The sequence below is a fragment of the Protopterus annectens genome, chromosome 13.part0 (assembly GCF_019279795.1).
Source record: "Protopterus annectens isolate FY-2018-M chromosome 13.part0, PAN1.0, whole genome shotgun sequence".
Taxonomy (NCBI): domain Eukaryota; kingdom Metazoa; phylum Chordata; order Ceratodontiformes; family Protopteridae; genus Protopterus; species Protopterus annectens.
The window spans coordinates 1,052,057,246-1,052,075,462 of record NC_056747.1 but is presented as its reverse complement, the minus strand read 5'-3'; positions in this window follow the sequence as shown (position 1 = coordinate 1,052,075,462).

Below are 18,217 nucleotides of genomic sequence, written 5' to 3'. Positions count from 1 at the left end.
TCTCCTGAAGAACCATGACATACTGACCTCTGTTTGTGTTGGTTTGCAGCAGAGGTTCCATGATTTTCTCCATGTTTTGCAAAATACAGCAGTTCAGTCGCAGAACAGGGAAAAATCTCTCTCTCTCTCTCAAGTAGTCTTCTTTCCAGGTAGGAAATTATCTCAGAAATGTTTTGCACTTGCATGCAGAAATGCAAGAATAGAAAAACACAGTGTAGTTGGATATATATAAAAGCAAATGTGCCAGCTAAAACCACCACTTTGACCAGTGCCTATTTTGTAAACGAAAAGGTGGTGGCATGCATACATTGTGTTTGGGTCAATCCCCCCAAAAAAAATACTCCTTTTTTCTCCAAATCCTTTTTCATGAAAAAGTAAATAAATAAAATCTTCTCTCTTAATAATACAACAATTGAAGTTACTTGTCATAGCAAATTATTAAGGATGAAAGTGGATAATAATCTTAAAATTTACCTGCATTATCCTTGGGTTAATATAATTGTCCATTTGTGCTCTTTTTGAAGGGGTGTGCTGATACCCTCTCTCCATTCCCTCTTTGATTACACACATGGTATAATTAACTCGTTGGGGAAAGTGAATAAAAGTTCCATGATTTTTGCAGTTTGTGAAATCGTTGGCCATAAATCACAAGACATGCACACCCTTTATGACATTCTGCATATGCATACAATACAGACAGAAATAATAATAATGAATTAACCTAGAAAATGAAAGGTAGGAAGATTAAGACAGGGTTTTGAAGTGAAAGACATTTTAGATTCTCTACATTTAGGTACAAACATTGCAGATATACTATAAGTAATCGGTGGTATAAGAGTTTAATTAGGCTAAGAAGTAAAAAAGATATACCCTGGGATTCAATAAGCTCCACCTAGTTTCCAGACAGAGCCTACACAGAGTGTATTCACGTACATGATACTATGCATCAAGCCACATTGTACAGCTTCGAGACATGAATATTAATGATGTTTGGCCCGCATAGGCAAAGTTTTGCAGCTTGCCCAGGTGTAACTGACTGTGAAACCTGAATATTAAATGTGGATCATTCTAGTCAAACACTAAATAATGGCAGGACAAAGGGCAAGCATGCATTTTCTGAAGGATATGAAATGTGGAACAGAAATGTATGTCATTATATATTGACTGCAATCTTCAGTGATTTCACAATAAACCACCCATTTTACAAGGAACAGGCCAAACATATGATGCAAATATCTGGACATGCTGTAAAACTGTGGGCAGTCTGCCTTTTGTGTTTTAACTTATCGCTTTTTTTGCCAGAGTGTGCACAGTTCACTGCTTGGCATAAGCATGTTTAGCTGTGCTTACCTGGTTTGAGCAAAACTCAGCAGCGCACAAACTGGAAGACAGGACCACCCAGGTTGAAGACATGACCCAGACAGTCACAAATATAAACCAGATGCATTCAATTAATAATATTGTGCATTGCACAAACACAGTAAGTGGCATTACGCTATGATTAGCAGTGAGAATCTTACAATAACTACTAAGATAGTAGATATCATCTCACTAACCCCGTGGCAGCAGGTGTAGGTCTGGAGTGCACATGGTATGGGGTTTTAGTACAGGTGTGCAAGTTTTGTTTTACTGTTGTGAGATTGCAGATTATAGCAATGAAGTGCAAGATTCTTGTTGTAATAGCTGCAAGTTTAGGAGAACAGTATACATGGTAAATTTGACTAACCCATTTACATAAGTGCCTGTATACCTAATAAGTTAGAAATTGCATTGATTGCCACTGTTGCCCATAGCTTAACATCATGAAAACATGGTGCCCAGCATTGTGCATCTTCACCTAAAGTGTTTGCGTGATGGCAAGCAATACGCAATATTTTCAAATGGTGCAAATCCAAAATATGTGCACTCTCAGTAAGTGCAAGACATGCGACAGGTGGGAAACAGCAGCATATAAACGGCAATTGGCAGGAAATGTTCATTAGACATTGAGCTTGAACTATGGCTGGGGAGGGTGTGAGCTTTCAGGTGCAGCTTAGGGGTGTCCAGGAGTCCAAGATTTTTGTTGAAGACCTAGTTAGGGAGCATAGGCCCAGGTTGCTGCCATGGAACTATTCTGTCTCAGAATATAAACCTGAAGCCTGGAATAGTGTTGCCAGGGCATTGACCAGTGCTACAGGTATTCCCGCACAGGTGAACAAGGCAGATATAATTTTGATGACCTCAGGAGGAGGAAGTGGGATACCCTAAACTGTTGGATTGGGGAATGTTGGGCAGGGGAGCACCCCACAGATGTGTATCAATTTCAATGAGCAATTGTAAAAGTTAAAAGCTGACTATAGTCAAGACTGCTATTCATAATGATGTTCTGTTTTATTTTTTCCACAGCTGCTGAGGAGCGAGTCTCAAATGTTCAATCCCAATGCTGTGCATCTAGTAAGGATGCGAGAAGCATGTTATATGTATGCATCAGAACAGTACTGTCTAAACAGTATTTTAATAATAATAATAATTTGTATAGTAATTTTGTAGCATTAAAAACTAAAGACTGCTTAGCTGTTATTTAATAGTTGTATCAAATTGTGCATGCATATCCCAACTGTAAAAAAACTATGCATTCCTTAGCCTGTAGCACAAAGAAATGGTGCCATATTCTCAAATAACAGTGGGCATGCATCTCTAAACTGTAAAAGGAAAGTATGCATGCAGTAGTCTGTAGTACAGTATTTTAGCATAGTCATTGGTTGTGGATTCAAAAAACATACTTCCCAAACATGCATTACAATTAGGTTTTCATCATTATTGGAATGTAACTTCGTACCTTTATACCAGTGGCACAAACAACCTTCTATAATCTATAATCAGTGTAATTGGAACACGCATATGTGCAATATATGCACACATCAAGGATTGGTGGCTACAATCTGTACTGTAGTGTGCCTCTGTTATAAACTGGGTAGTCTTAAAAGTAAGGAAGAAATCTGTTAGGAGTTTGCAGTGTTAAAAGTAAAGGTAACAGAATAGAGTCCAATAATTGTATCAATGCTTTGTATGTCACATATGAAGTTACTAATGTTCCCCTCTTTTCTCTCTCACCCCAACCCTTTTCTCTCTTTTATCTGTTAATTTTTTTTTGTTTTTCTCACAGCACAGTGGAGTAGGGCTGTTCCACTGGAGCAACCTGCTCTCACTCCACCAGCTACAGCACCACTGCCCAGTATGTCTGGTGTAGTACCTGGTAGCAACCCCTCTGTTCCCCATGCACTACTCAATGCCTCAGGTACTTATGACCCAGAGGATAGGCCTGTGGCTCCCTCCAGGAGCAGTGGCAGAGGGGGTGAGTTTATCAATCATGAGAAACTGTCAGGGATGGTGCCTAGGACTGTGCGCTGCACTGTTGGTGCATGCCTATGCCAGATGGAGTGCCTGCTCTCCATCCTGGTGCAGAGTACCCTTAGGAAGTGCAGACATCAGGCATTGCAGCCAGTGGTGCAGTGAGGTAACAGTGATGACAGCCCACTGGGTGAGGACTAGATTCTCACTGTCAACTGCCTTGATATGCATGGGACTGAGATTTCAAACCCTCTCTCCATCCATGGTGTTCACCCACCTCATGTGTCCTTCACCATCCCTGTCTCTTGTTTTGTTTGTCTTGTCTGTCTGCAGCTGCTTTCCCACCTGCCCAGCTTACCTCACCCAGACATTCCAACAGCCCTTCTCCAACATTCCTCTCTCTTTCATAGGTTCATAGGTAGGTACTAGGCTATTGGCTCTAGGGCCTATATAAGCCTAGCCAAAAGGTACCCTGGCTTTCACCACCCAAGAAAATTATTTTCCTGTGCCACTGTCGAGCAGAGCCACAGAAGTGATCCCCGGGGTGAATTTCCTATCTCCCATCCAATCATCAAGATTTTTCTTGAAGAGTGCTAATGAGGAGCTTTGTTTGATATAGATAGGTAGTTTGTTCCAGAGTATGGGAAGTCTCTGGGACAGGAATCTATCCCTCCAGCATGTTCTGTTTATTGTGATGACAAGGTTTAGGTCCCTAGAGTGTGTAGCTCATAGGGATTGGAATTTCTTTAAGTGGAGCATATCCAAAAACTTTGAGTTTGACATAGCTTTGTGTGTTAGGCAGAGATCGCCTCTGAGTAGGCGATATGTGACGGAGTAAAGCTGCAGTTTTTTGGGATGGTCTGCGTAGGGCATCTGTTTGAGGCCAGTAATCCTCTTTGTGAGGTATTTCTGTGGCTTTTCCAGTTGTTGTAGATGTCTTGTGAGGTACATACCAAAAGGGGCATTGTAATCTATAATGGGTCTAATGAGTGACAAGTAGAGGGGAACAATGACCTCTTTTTTCCTGGATGAGAAACCTTTTGTGATGAGGTGTGCCACGTAGAAGGATTTACTAACTACTGTGGCAATGTGATTATCAAAGGAGAGACTACTGTCCACCTGTGTCCCAAGGTCTCTTACCACACTTTCAGTGTTAAGTAGACTACCGCCATTATGGTAGTTCATGGGTTCAGAGTTTTTATCAAAAGGGATGACAATGCACTTTTTGGCACTGAGCTTGAGGCCATGGCTTTGACACCAGGCATCTGTCTCAGTGAGGCCCTTTTGTAGGATGTCCACATCTTTTGGAGTTTTGATTATGGCTCCTAGTTTTCAGTCATCTGTGAACTTCATTAGCCAAAGACCTTCTGTGTTAGCCTGTACTTCAGAGAAGTAGATAACAAAGAGGAGAGGACCCAGGACTGAACCCTGTGGTGCTCCACTTGTCACTGGTCTGAAATTGGATTTGGAGTCTGCTACTTTCACAGTGTGGGTTCTGTCAGTGAGCCAGTTGGCAACCCATCTTGTGACATAGGGATTTATACCTAGTTTAGTGAGTTTATCTATAATTCCAGAGTGGGGGATGGTGTCAAAAGCCTTGGCGAGATCTAGATAGGCTGTGTGAACCACCTTACCCTCATCTACGGCTTTGGTGACTGCTTCAAATAAGTCTATCAGGTTTAGGAGACACGATCTGCCTTTTACAAACCCGAACTGGGTGGGGTCCTGAGTTTAGAGATTACCAATGTCATTGTTTATAAGTTCCATGATGATACATTCCATAGCCTTGCAGACCAGGTTTGTCAGGGCGATAGTTTCCAGGGTCCGTGGTGGCTACCCCTTTGTGGAGTGGGATAACCATTGCTGTGCGCCATTCAGTGGGCACATAGCCTGAGGTGAGGCTATGATTGAACATGGTACTTAGGTGGGGTGCCAGTTCGTTCTGTAGTTCATGTAGAACACAGCCTGGGATGTTGTCAGGTCCCATGGATGCTGTGTTCTTGGCTTTGGAGAGTGTGTTTTTTACCTGTGCAGCCATGATTACAGGAACTTTGCATTCTTCTGGTATAGAGATGGGCCCTTTAGGGGATGAGAGGGGGGGTAAAGTTAGCACTGAACCTATCTGCCAGGATGTTAGCAATATCAGTTGGTTCTGTATATTTAGTGCCATTGTGCTGTAACTCAGAGCAGATCTGAGTGTTGCCATTGAGATTCTTGACATAGCTATAGAATGCTTTGTGGTTGTCTTTAGAGTCAGTGGCAATTTTGTTTTCGTAACTAGCTTTTGAGGATTTTATGAGGGATCTCAGCTTCTTACTGATGCTGACCAGGGAGTTTCTCTGATCATGGGATTTTACTCTTTTTTTGCAACAGTTTCTTTCTTCTGTTGTAGAGTTTGTTTATGGCAGGGGACCACCAGATTGGCTTCCTTTTTTTGGAGGATAGCATCTTGGTTCTGTTAGGGATTGCATGATCCATGCACTTGTGTAAGTGCTTATAAAGTGCATTTGTGTAGGATTCAGCAGTCATACCTCTATTGTCCGTCAGCATGGGTGTTGTGAAGTTTGCCACTTCTGTCTTAAGAAGCGTTAAGTTGGCTTTGGAGAAATTTTTATGGTGGTTTCCCTAATGGGGGGTGGGGGAGGGATGTGGATGTCTAGGGTGATTAGCTTGTGGTCGGAACTGACCAACGAGGACTTGACCTCTGGTGTGGAGCACCGATTGCCCATGTTGGTAATAACCAGGTCTAGGATATTGCTGCCCCTGGTGGGGGTGTGGATAAGTTGATCCAAGGTATTGGAATTTATGAATTCTAGAAAACGTTGAGCACAAGAGTTGGTACATGAGTAGTTTTCCCAGTTAATGGTGGGGTAGTTGAAATCGCCCATTATTAGAGTGTTCGGTTGTACCCTAATATTTTCCAGTATATCAAGAAATGAGGAGTGGGAATCCTGGGGCATGTTGGGGGATCTGTAGCAAGCTACAATTTGGATTGCGGTCTTGCCCAGAGTTAGTTGCACTTGGATAATCTCGGATGCATTATGCTGAGCAACTAGCCTGGAGGTGTGGATATCCTTAATGAATATGGACATGCCTCTGCCTTTAGTGTTTCGGTCCAGGTTAGGTGGCGAAAGGTGTGGTATGAATTATAGCATTGAGTAGCAATACCCTCAGATTCTTCCTGCTTGTACCTGTTATGGTGGTGAATTTGTCATTTGAACCTTGCCTAAAAAAGGCACTATAGGGGTGGCAAAAGCCTTAGCCAGTATCCAGAATCCCAGGGGTGACAGGTGCAGGCCATCTCTGGCAAAGCATCGTGGTTTGTCGATTATGTCATCCCAGGCAGACAGATACTGGATCCCCTTAGAATGACACCAGAAGCTTAGCCAATTGTTGAAGTCAATCATTTTGTCCTTGTACTGTGGTATCATTCTGGGTGATGGCAGGATGCTACTCATTGCTAGGGTCATACCTGTCTGGGCTACAAGATCGGACAGCTCATCCATGTCCCTTTTCGTGTAGTGCAGGGAGGTACGTCTCAGGTCATTCACACCAACATGGACAATGACAGAGTCATATTTGTACTTGTTGTGGAGTGACCTGAGTGCATGCATTATGTGGCAGAACCTGGCACCCACCCAGGCAGCTGGCAGTAACTTTCTCCTTGTTTAGACTGGTGAGTGGAACATCAGTGTGCCTGACTATAGAGTCAACTATGACTAGAGTGTTGGGTACGTTGTTATGCCTTATGGGCTGTGGTTGAGTGGCACACTGACTTTGTGGGCCATGTGTCATTTGGGTTGTGTTGGGGGGGGGGTGGAGGTTGCTTGTGTTTCTGCTTTGGAAGTCCCTGTTGCTTGGGCAGGTTTTTACTGAGAGCCTCCGTGAATGTAGGTGTGTGTTTTGTATTTCTATGTGTGTGTTTTGGTGGTGTAGGTTTTGAGGGACTATGTGCTGAGTGTGGTGTGGTGCAAGTGTTTACCTTCTCCTCTTGACTGTCTAGTCCAGTCTTGGGTGAAGAGAGCTTTGCTTGCAGTTTGGCTATATAAGTCCATCTCTCACAGGTTGTAGTTTTGGGTGGTAGGAGGAGAAGTTCATAGGTTCATAGGTTCATACTAGGCTATCTGCCCTAGGGCATTTATAAGCCTAGCCAGAGTGTGTTTGGCTTTCGCCACCCATTTTAAATTAATTTTGCTATGCCCTTTTTCGAGGTTAGTATACTGTGCCACTGTCTAACAGTGACACAGAAGTGATACCCGGGGTAAACCTACGATCTCCCATCCACTCATCAAGATTCCTCTTGAAGATAGTCAATGAGGGACTCTTCCTAACCTGGACTGGGATTTTATTCCAGAGTGAAGGGAGCCTCTGGGTTATGAATCTGTCCCTCCAGCATGTCCTATTTATTTCAGTGCTGAGGTTCAAGTCTCTCGAGCACGTAGCTTGATGGGATTTGGATTTTCTGAGGTGCAGCATGTCCATTAATTCCGGGTTGGACATGGCTTTATACATCAGCACAGATTGCCTCTGAGCAGGCGGTATGCCACTGAGTAGAGCTGGAGTTTCTTTAACCGGGCAGCATATGGCATCTGTTTGAGCCCTTTGATCCTCTTGGTGAGGTACTTTTGGGGTCTTTCCAGTTGCTGCAGGTGTCTGGTAAGGTACATCCCAAAAGGGGCATTGTACTCAATTATGGGCCTGATGAGGGATGAGTAAAGAGGCACGATGACCTCGCCTGATCTAGATGCGAATCCCTTCATGATTAGGTGGGCTATATAAAATGTTTTTCTAACCACTTTGGCCACGTGGTTGTCAAATGAGAGATTGCTATCAACTTGGGTCCCCAGGTCCCTAATTACTTCTTCTGTACTTAATGAATTACCACCTATGTGGTAATTTGTGGGCACTTTGTTTTTGTCAAAGGGGATGACTATACACTTTTTGACGTTTAGCTTGAGGCCATGGCTCTGGCACCAGTTGTCTGTTTCTATAAGGCCCTTTTGGAGGATGCTTGTGTCGGCTGGAGTGTCGATTATGGCACCCAGTTTGCAGTCATCTGCAAACTTGGTCAGCCACAGTCCTTCCGTGTTGGCCTGTACCTCCGAGAAATATATACCGAACAAGAGAGGTCCCAGGACTGAGCCTTGTGGGATGCCACTTGTAACTGGTTTGGAGTCTGACATGGCTCCAGCAATTCTAACCATATGAGTTCTGTCCTTGAGCCAGTTTGCAACCTATCTAGTGACATAGGGGTTTATATTTAAGCTGGTGAGCTTATCTATAATGCCCGAGTGGGGTATTGTATCGAAGGCTTTTGCAAGGTCCAGGTAGGCTGTGTGGACCACCTTCCCCTCGTCAATGGCCTTAGTGACTGTTTCAAAGAAATCAATCAGGTTTAAGAGGCAGAATCCGCCCTTAACAAAGCCAAACTGGGTAGGATCCAGTGTCTGTAGGTCCCCAATATCTTTGTTTATGAGGTTCACGATGATCCTTTCCATAGCTTTGCAGACCAAGCTAGTCAGGCTTATGGGGCGATAGTTTCCAGGATCCGTTGAGGCACCACCTTTGTGGAGCGGGACCACTGTTGCTGTACTCCACTCTTTGGGTACATATCCTGTAGTAAGGCTGAGATTGAACAGTAGTTTTATGTTTTGGTTTATCTCTTCTTGGAGTTCATGTAGGACGCAGCCCGGGACACCGTCTGGTCCCATTGATGCTGTGTTTTTTGCTTTGGAGAGGGAAGCTCTTACCTGAGCATCTGAGATGTCAGGGGGGCAGCACTCTGCTGGGATAGATATTTGCCCTTTTGGTGGGGAGGGGGGGTTTGCGCTGAACCTGTCAGCTAGGATGTTGGCAATGTCTGTGGGTTCAGTGTATTTTTTGTCATTTTGGACTAATTCTGAACATATCTGGGAATTCCCACCCAGGTTCCTAACATAACTAAAGAAAGCCTTGTGATTATCCTTAGTGTCCTGTGCAATTTTTCTCTCGAAGCTGACCTTAGACGATTTTATGAGTGCCCGTAGTTTTTTGCTAATACTGATCAGAGATGCCTTCCCTTTTTGGGATTTTGCTCTATCATGTAGTAGCTTCCTCCTTCTATTGTATAGTTTGTTTATGGCTGGGGTCCACCAGACAGGACGTCTGCCTTTGGAGGATTGGGACTTGGTTTTATTTGGGATTGCATGATCCATGCATTCCTGAAGGTGTTCATAGAATGCGTTTATAAAGGATTCTGTGGTCTGGGCCGTATTTTCCACAGGCCCGAGGGCTTTGAAGGATTCCACCTTGGTTTTGAGGAGTGTGAAATTTGCATTAGAGAAGTTTTTCACTGTGGTTTTCAGGGCAGGGGGTGGAGTCGGGATGTGAATATCCAGTGAGATTATTTTATGGTCTGATCTTACCAATGAGGGATACACTTCTGGTCTGGAGCATAGAGTCCCCATGTTGGTGATGATAAAGTCCAGTATGTTTTCCCCTCTTGTGGGAGTGGTAACAAGTTGTTCCATAGCATTTGAGTTTATAAATTGTAGGAACCTTTGGGCTAGGGTGTTGGAGCTAGAGTAATGCTCCCAGTCTATGTTTGGGTAGTTGAAATCACCCAATGGTGTTTGGAGAGACCTTCATATTTTCCAGTGTTCTCAGGAAGGCCGAGTGGGGTTCCTGGGTTTGGGAGGGTGGTCTGTAGCAGGTTATAAACTGGAAGGCAGTTTTACCCACTGTTAGTTGCACATGGATAGTCTCTGATGCTTTATGCTGTGCCACCAACCTGGAGGTGTGGGTATCTTTGACGAATATTGATACTCCCCCTCCTTTTGTGGTTCGGTCCAAGTTTTGGGGCCGAAAAGCATGGTATGAGGTATAACCTGGTAGTGCTGGGTTGCTCTCGGGAGCCTTGAACCAGGTTTCTGTTACTGCACAGATATCGATGTTCTCCATGCTAAGGAGAGTTTCGAGTGCGTGCATCTTGAGGTTTAGACTTCTGGCATTGAGTAGCATTACTCTTAGTTTCTTATCCCTTGTGATACCTATGGAGGTGGGTTTGTCTTTTGAGCCTTGCCTAAAAAAGGCACTATGGGGGTAGCAAGATCCTTTGCCAATATCCGAAAGCCCAGGAGTGACAAGTGCAAGCCGTCCCTAGTGAAGCATCGTGGCTTGTCGAGCATGTCATCCCAGGCTGACAGACATTGGATCCCCTTTGAATGACACCAATACTTAAGCCAATTGTTGAAATTGATCATCTTGTCTTCATATTGTGGCATCATTCTTGGTGAGGGTAAGATGCTACTCAAGGTCAGGGTCATACCGGCCTGGGCTACATGTTCAGAGAGCTCCTCTATGTCTCTTTTCATGTAGTCCAGGGAGGTATGGGTTGTCTGTGTACATGAGGCAATTGCTGCATTGCCACAAGATGCCCAGATTCATCAGGTAGACAGGAGAAAACACCGGGAGCGACCCTTAGACATGCCTGGATAGGTGCTTATTTGTTAAGTACTAGAAACTGTTTTCCTCTAGACAAGTGAGGAAAGTTGAGTGCTGTAGTAATTTGTGTCTCTCAAAAAAAAGGGCACCTGTTCCAAAAAAAAAATAAAACTGTCCCATACATAGCTCTCCATTTTGCATGCATGTCTTCATGCCACACATGATTCTGTCCCATTCTCTATACAACAGATCGTGTTGTGGTCACCCCTCTCTCTGGACGTGCCAGTCCAATTTCAGCAAAAATTTGTGTGTTTTATTCTAGAAGAAATGGATAGCTCTGCTTCTTTTCTACATCCTTCCTACACATTCCTTCCTTCTTTTCACTTACTCCAAGAATGCCAGCTCTGCCTATCACAGATCAAGACCAATGTAGAATGATGTTTTCCCACCAATTGCAGGTTTTGCACTTACTGGGAGTGCGCACTTTCATTTGCAACATTTGAAAGTGCTGCACATCATTTGCCATCTTGTAAACATGTTGTGCAAGAATGCACACTGCTGGGAAATCTGTTTGTGTGATGGCCAATAGTATTAGCTGAATGTATCCAGTGTATGTTTTTGTCTGTCTGCATTCTGACTGCCACCTGGGTGGCCCATTTGTCCGGTTTGTGCAGTACTGCTCTATGCACAAACAAAATGCACATAGCCACAACTGAGTGTGCTAAGCAGCCCCCCCAAAAAAAGAAAAAAGAAAACAGGATAAAACATGAAGAATTAGTTAAAATGCAAAAAATTAATCTATGATATACAGAGTAGAAACTGTTAGTACATATGAGGCATGACTACATAGGTCTGGATCACAACTCTCACTGCAATGCAGTGTCCCAAAACAGGGCGGGGACTTATCCATCTTTGCCCCACAAACACCTTTGCACTATTACATGACATAATTCCTCATACAACCAAGTGCAAGTGAGTGTACACTGATCAAGGCATGACCTGTTATTTGTAAATGTGTTCTATGTAATATATTTGGATGTAGTGCACTTATTGATCACACAACCTGCTATGATTATTCCTTGCAAATATACAGCTGTGTTCTACCTTTCTGTGTTTCTTGGTCTCTCTTCAGTTATCTGACCAGTATTCAGAGACATGCAGTATGTAAGCCAGTCTATATCATTTACCTTAAAATGTGTGAGGATATTCACTGGGGACAATATGATATGCAGTTGCTATCAAATTAATGGAAAGTTGGATGCTACAAAGAAGCACAGACTGCTGTTTTGGGGTGGGAAGCAAAGGTGGGTTCCGGCCATGGAACATGCAAGGTTATAATGTTCTCTCAAGGAGGGTGGAGGCAGACTAAGCTACTGTTATGGTACAAGCAGTGCTACATTGTTCTTGTTAGTCTCTTTGTTTTGCATCCTGCTGGTTTGATCTTGTGAGGGTGGTAAAGCCAAAACCTGCTGTGTCTCAATACTTTTGAACTTCTCTGTTATGATTTCCCATTTTAAATGTATGGTGCTAAACTAAGGGCATGCAGTGATCATCATTATTTTGGGGCAGTATCAATGTGTGAATCATTGAGGCCTGAGACCTACTACTTGCCAATAGTCACATACAAGTCAAATATGTCTCTGCTGTCATATGTGACATTAATTTCTGCACAAATCTCCCTCCCTGTAGTTGCTAACTGTACCAAGTGATGCAATACAAGGACATGTCATAATATTATTATACAATACAGTATATGTTCAGGACTTACCTTGTAAATGCAGCAGTTGACACAATGTTAGTTTATGGCTGACTGTGATGCAAGCAGTACACAGCCAATACATGGGAAGGTAAAGGCTGCAGCTGTGAGATGAGACCAGAAAAGGTCACAGGGTTCCTGTATTTTGTCCCTGTCCACCCTGTAGCACTATACAATGTCCGTGTCATGTATGTTGTGATAAGTGAAATGTGGCCTGAAAACTCTTCTCTGCCTTGTCCTAGGCCTATTGGCAGCAGCAGCAGCATTACCTGCTACTCATAGCACATACAAATGGAGTTAAGCAGCAGCAGCTCCTAACATTCTGTCTTTTTAGACTTTCTGTGTCTGTACACCACTACTTTTGAAATCCACAGGAAAAAATCAGCGTGGAATCTAAATGGTTGCTTTATAGCTTCTTGAATATCTCCACCAGATTGGTTGATTAGCATGCATTTCAGCTGCTTATGCTGTAAGTGGCATCTCTGAAACACAGCCTGGGCAAATGCAGTCAATTAATAAACTACTCCATTATAAAAAGACAAATGTGTAGCAAGGCAAACTGATGGTGAGGATATTTGCTATATGTTTAGCAAAGCAAAATATTTCCCAAGCTATCTTTACAGAGGAGTATTGAACTCCAGTAGGTATGCTGTCATTTTGCATATGATCGAATATATTAATGAATAATGTGAAGCAAAGCCTTTTACACTATCTGTATGCCTTAGTTAGAAGTGTACTGATGGCATAGCCATGTTTGTCAAGTCATTTCAGATGTACAAATGATTGACAATACATGAAAATAGTAAACTGTGTGATACATATGTATGAATGTTTTAGGGACAGGTCCTTTGAATGCATGTTTAACACTTCAAATCTGTTTAATTAGCAAAAATGGTTCATGTGCGTGTTCTTTAGTGGGTAGGTGAAGCAAAGGGAAGTTACTGTTATGTCGCAAACTAGAATGGACTGTTCTTTTGGGGGTGGCATAGGTGAGCTGAGTTACTGCTATGACACATAAAAGGATATGTTGCCCTTGTTAAGCTCCTTGTTTTACATCCTGCCTGTTGTTAGTATTTTACTTATGTTGTATGTGTAATGTTTTTCTAGTGGGTACTACTGACTGCCTACCTTAACTGTTTTATCCAGTAACAGTTACTTTGTAGTTATGTGATATTTATGTATATCATCATTCTGCTGTGTTTTAGGGACTGAAAATGTTATTGAGGCACAGACCCTCCCTTCAGTGAGTAAGAAAATACAATACTAGTGGATGCACTATGTCATTGTGATGTTTTTCTTCTTGGAAGGGGTGGTCCCAATATGTCAGAGAGGCAACAGAGTGGCTCACAATATGTCATTGCTGTGAGTGCAACTCCTTCTCAGTCCCAGGAAGAGCTTCCAAGAAGGGTTTGTTGTATGGCCAGTTCAATACTGTTGTATAGTAAAACAATTGAAATAAAAGTTATTTATTTGTCACTTGTGTTTTGGGGGGTGGGGGAATGAATATTAATTAGTGCAGAGATAAATTCAGTTTGGAATTCTCAGCCACATTCTTGTTAAAGCAACACATCATGCTGATTGAGAGGAGTACATGTAGTACCTCTTGTCTTTTTATTAAATGCGATGATGTTGGCTTTACCTCTTGCTTAACTTATTTCAGGACCATCAGGAATCCAGCAATGTAGGCTTCCTGCAGGTGGTAAGCCAAATCAGGTTATTTCAGTACTGAAGATCAATTTCTAGAAATCTAATTTGTCATTTTATGCCTGTTGTGTGTATTGCTGTACTGTCTGTAATAGTGATAGCAATGTTAATTGTTTAGCATATGTTGCACCATAGTAGTGCAGGTATTAATGTATGCCTCTGTTTCTCCCTTTTTATCACAGGTGATCATGACAGTGGAAGTGTGGGCACTGTGCCACCTGATATCAGTGTGTCTCATCAGACACTGATGATGATGGTGGTGAAAGTGAGGCACAGTTAGTGGGTGCACAGGTTGAATCTGATACAGAGGTGGACATCCAGCCACCTCCTTCTTTTTCCCCGGACACAGCCAGTAGGCCTATACCTACCTAGTCCACTGAGCCCACAGATATAGGACATGTTGAGGGTGATAACATTGAGCAAGGAAGTGTGGCTACTGCAGCTTCAGTGCCTGTTGAGTCTGGTCCTAGCCAAAATATGGGCAAGGTGACACACAGGAGGGTTGATAGGGGTGCTTGGAGAAGTCTTGCTGTCCCTCCTCCACCTGCTGCAGGTATCTCTTTCTGTGTCACTCAACATATGTTTAGGGCTGTCATGGAGGCAAAGGTACATTCAGAAAGGTGCTCCAGACAAATGCTCAAGGTTGTGGATGTGGCACAATCTGACATGTGTAACTGCCTTTGCCATGTCACAGATTCCCTGGATCAAATGAATGACACATAGGCATGAGGGGTGTCTGTGATGGATTGAAGGGTGTCTATCATGGAATGAGCAGTGTCTGTGATGGAATGTCTGCTAGGAGGGGAACAGTGTCTTTGTGGGAGTAGGCCAACCACAACATCTGCTGAGAGCCAATGTGGCCATTCTTGATCATGCTCCCATAGTGGCAGTAATTCTGCTGGTCCAGCGAGGAGTGTGTTGTCCACGATCAGATGTGGCAGGCCATGGGGTTGTGGTCCTGGGCATTCCCATGAAGGGAGCACATCCAGCAAACATTGGTCATGCTAAGGTAGCAGTACTCCATCTGACCTTGAGAGTGGAGGTGCCAGTGAAACTTATGGCAGAGCCAGTTTGCATGGTCAGGGGTGACAATGATGAACTGCCACCTCTACCATGCATGACTAACACCTGTCCAACATACCAAGATGTAGAGCTAGCACTGAGCTTGGCTATGTTCATGCAGACTGTTACACACCAATTTCACATGGAAGACCCCCTACAGATGCACACGCAGTCTGCTTACTTCCCTTTCTCCCTCACATACATTCACCAACCTTTTGTGTGAGCCTAGACCTCCTGGCCCCCCAGCACCCTGTGCAAGTGATGATAACTGTGACATATCTCTGTTTTCTCTCATTTAGATTCATGGACACAAAAGCTTTGTATGCGATGCACAGGGTGCATAGCTACATTAGTGCCTAGTATATCTGCATTTGTATTGTTGAACTGATAATTGTACCTTTCAGTTATATTTGCCTTGCCAAATGATACAGTGGATAGCATCATCATGACAGCATTTTCTAGTGTATTCTCTTGTAAGATTGTGAAGTCAGGAAGTGCAATGTGTGTTATTACTTTATAACCTTTCTCATTAATGTTTTCCAGTACATATGTATGGTGCATATCATAAAACATCCCATCACATTCAGATCTCAGGGTTGTATGACAGCACTGTAGTCAAACTCATCAGAACAGTAATAGAGTATAATATTTTTTTGCCTGAACCTCACCAGACATGTGTAGCAGCTTGATAGACCACAGGGATTTCTCATCAAGATAACGCAGGGCTTACTAACCATGACATGATCTATGTGGGTAGATGAAAAGACATGTCACTGTCATCTGTCTGGTATCACATTACATCGAATCTGTTATTCTAAGCCTATTACTTTTGGTTTAAGCACTTGGGTTTCAGGTCAGTTGTCTTACATCAAGAAGGTTTGTAGTCTACACTCTTTTGGGAGGAGAGGGTAGCCTCTGCCCTTCTGAGCTGGGAATTGCTGGTTGAATGCTTATTGTGGCTCTTGTAAGTCTCTTGGTTATGGTTTAAGTACTTAGCCTCCAAACCAGTTATTTTACAGTAGGAAGGTTTGTGGTGTATATTCTTGTGGCAGGGAACGATAACCTTCACCCTTCTAAGCTGGAAATTGCTGGTTGAAGGCTTATTGTGTCTGTTATTCTGAAAGTGTTTTAGTTCTGGTTTAAGCACTTGTGTTCCAGACCACTTATTTCACACTAGGAAGGTTTGTTGTCTACAGTCTTGTTGGAGTATTCAACTGGATTGTTGCTTTATTTAAACTGTCTGTTGATCTGTTGTGATTGAGATTTTCTGCACTTTGGATTTCTAGTACTTCTGCATTTTGTAGTATAGGCTTGACACATGCTTGCTGAATCTAGATTGTTTGGTATCAGTGGAGTACTAAAACCAGCCCTCTTACATTAAGAATGCCCCCTTGCACCCTTGTGGCAGAACTGTGAAGCCAAGAAGCCATCTGACTTGGAGATTGCTGGAATAAGGCTCACTATTGGCCTTTGACTTTTTTTACTAGTTTAAAATAGTTTAACTTCCCTTATGTTCAAGCATTGAGTTTTGGGGGGTTCACACTCAGTTTACTGTAGCTGCTCAGATTTTGCACTGCTACACTGTGAGCAACTCAGTTGTGCATTGTGAAACATTGACATATTTTTTTAACCCTAGCCCTCCATAGAATAGACACATTTTGTTAGTCTTACACCAAAACCCGGTCCATGTAGCCCACTCTCTACTAGTTACTACAGTATATACTTTCCATAATGGATGGACAGTTTCCCACCATTTCACCAGGCAGCCTGATTTACATGGCCATCCTGAGACAGCACAGCAATTGCCTCATGTATATTGACAAAAAAATTCTGCTAAAACAAACTAGCACAACATGTGAGAGCTGTATCTATACTATGAATTTGGCATCAATTCTCACACATAACAAAGAACCAGATATCAAACGTTGTCAGCACACGCAATTCACCTCTTGCACATACGTCACAACACGTAAACCCACATATGCGGAGGTACTTGCTAGAAACCTTACTAAAGATTGGAGACCTCCCAAGTGAAAAATAACTGCACACAGTGCAGACTCAACAGAATCCACTACACATAATAATACACTCACCAATATCTCAGCCAATAAGCCCCTCAGGTAAAAGACCTCAAAACCAAATGTCTTGCTCATAAGTGACTCCATAGTGAGACACACAGATGTCCTCCTTGCCAGGTTGGACATGGAGAAGGTCACAGTCAGCTGCCTGTCAGGTGCCCAGGTAAATCAGATCATGCATGCACTCAAGTCTATTCACAAGAAGTACTGTTATGACTCTGTCATAGTCCATGTTGCAGTGAATGACTGCAGCTGTACCTCACTGTACTATATGAAGGTGCTTGCTTCCCCCATACTGGCCTTTTTAGGCAATGTCAGAACAACTAAAGTCCCAATGTAAAAGAACCCACCACAGACAAACTGAATGTTATGCTGCTTAATGCAAGAAGTGTAAATCAGAAACTGCACACACTGGAAATATTCCTTACCTTGGAAGATACCCATGAGTGTACAGTCACACAGACATGGTTCAAGGCTGCAGTGGGTACCCTGGCTGTGCAGGGGCACAATGCCTTCCACACACTCACACATCAAAACAAGCATGACAGTACCAAAGCCAGAAGTGTATACATCTTCATTAAAGAAAAATACACTGTAAGACTGTTCAAAGAGTACAGTATTGTAGCTCTACTCCATGTCTAACTAACCATATGTAAAATCCCTTTCATATCATCGATAGCTACAGGGCCCCCACCATGAACTATGAGGACCACTCTGCCTACTTGGACCTAATTGAGTCACTCACTAGACAGCCAAACACCCTGGTCATGTGTGATTTCAACTATCCTTCCGTCGATCTGCAGTCATATATGTACACAAACACACTCACCCTATGGTTCCTGGACTATGTTAATACAGATGCTGT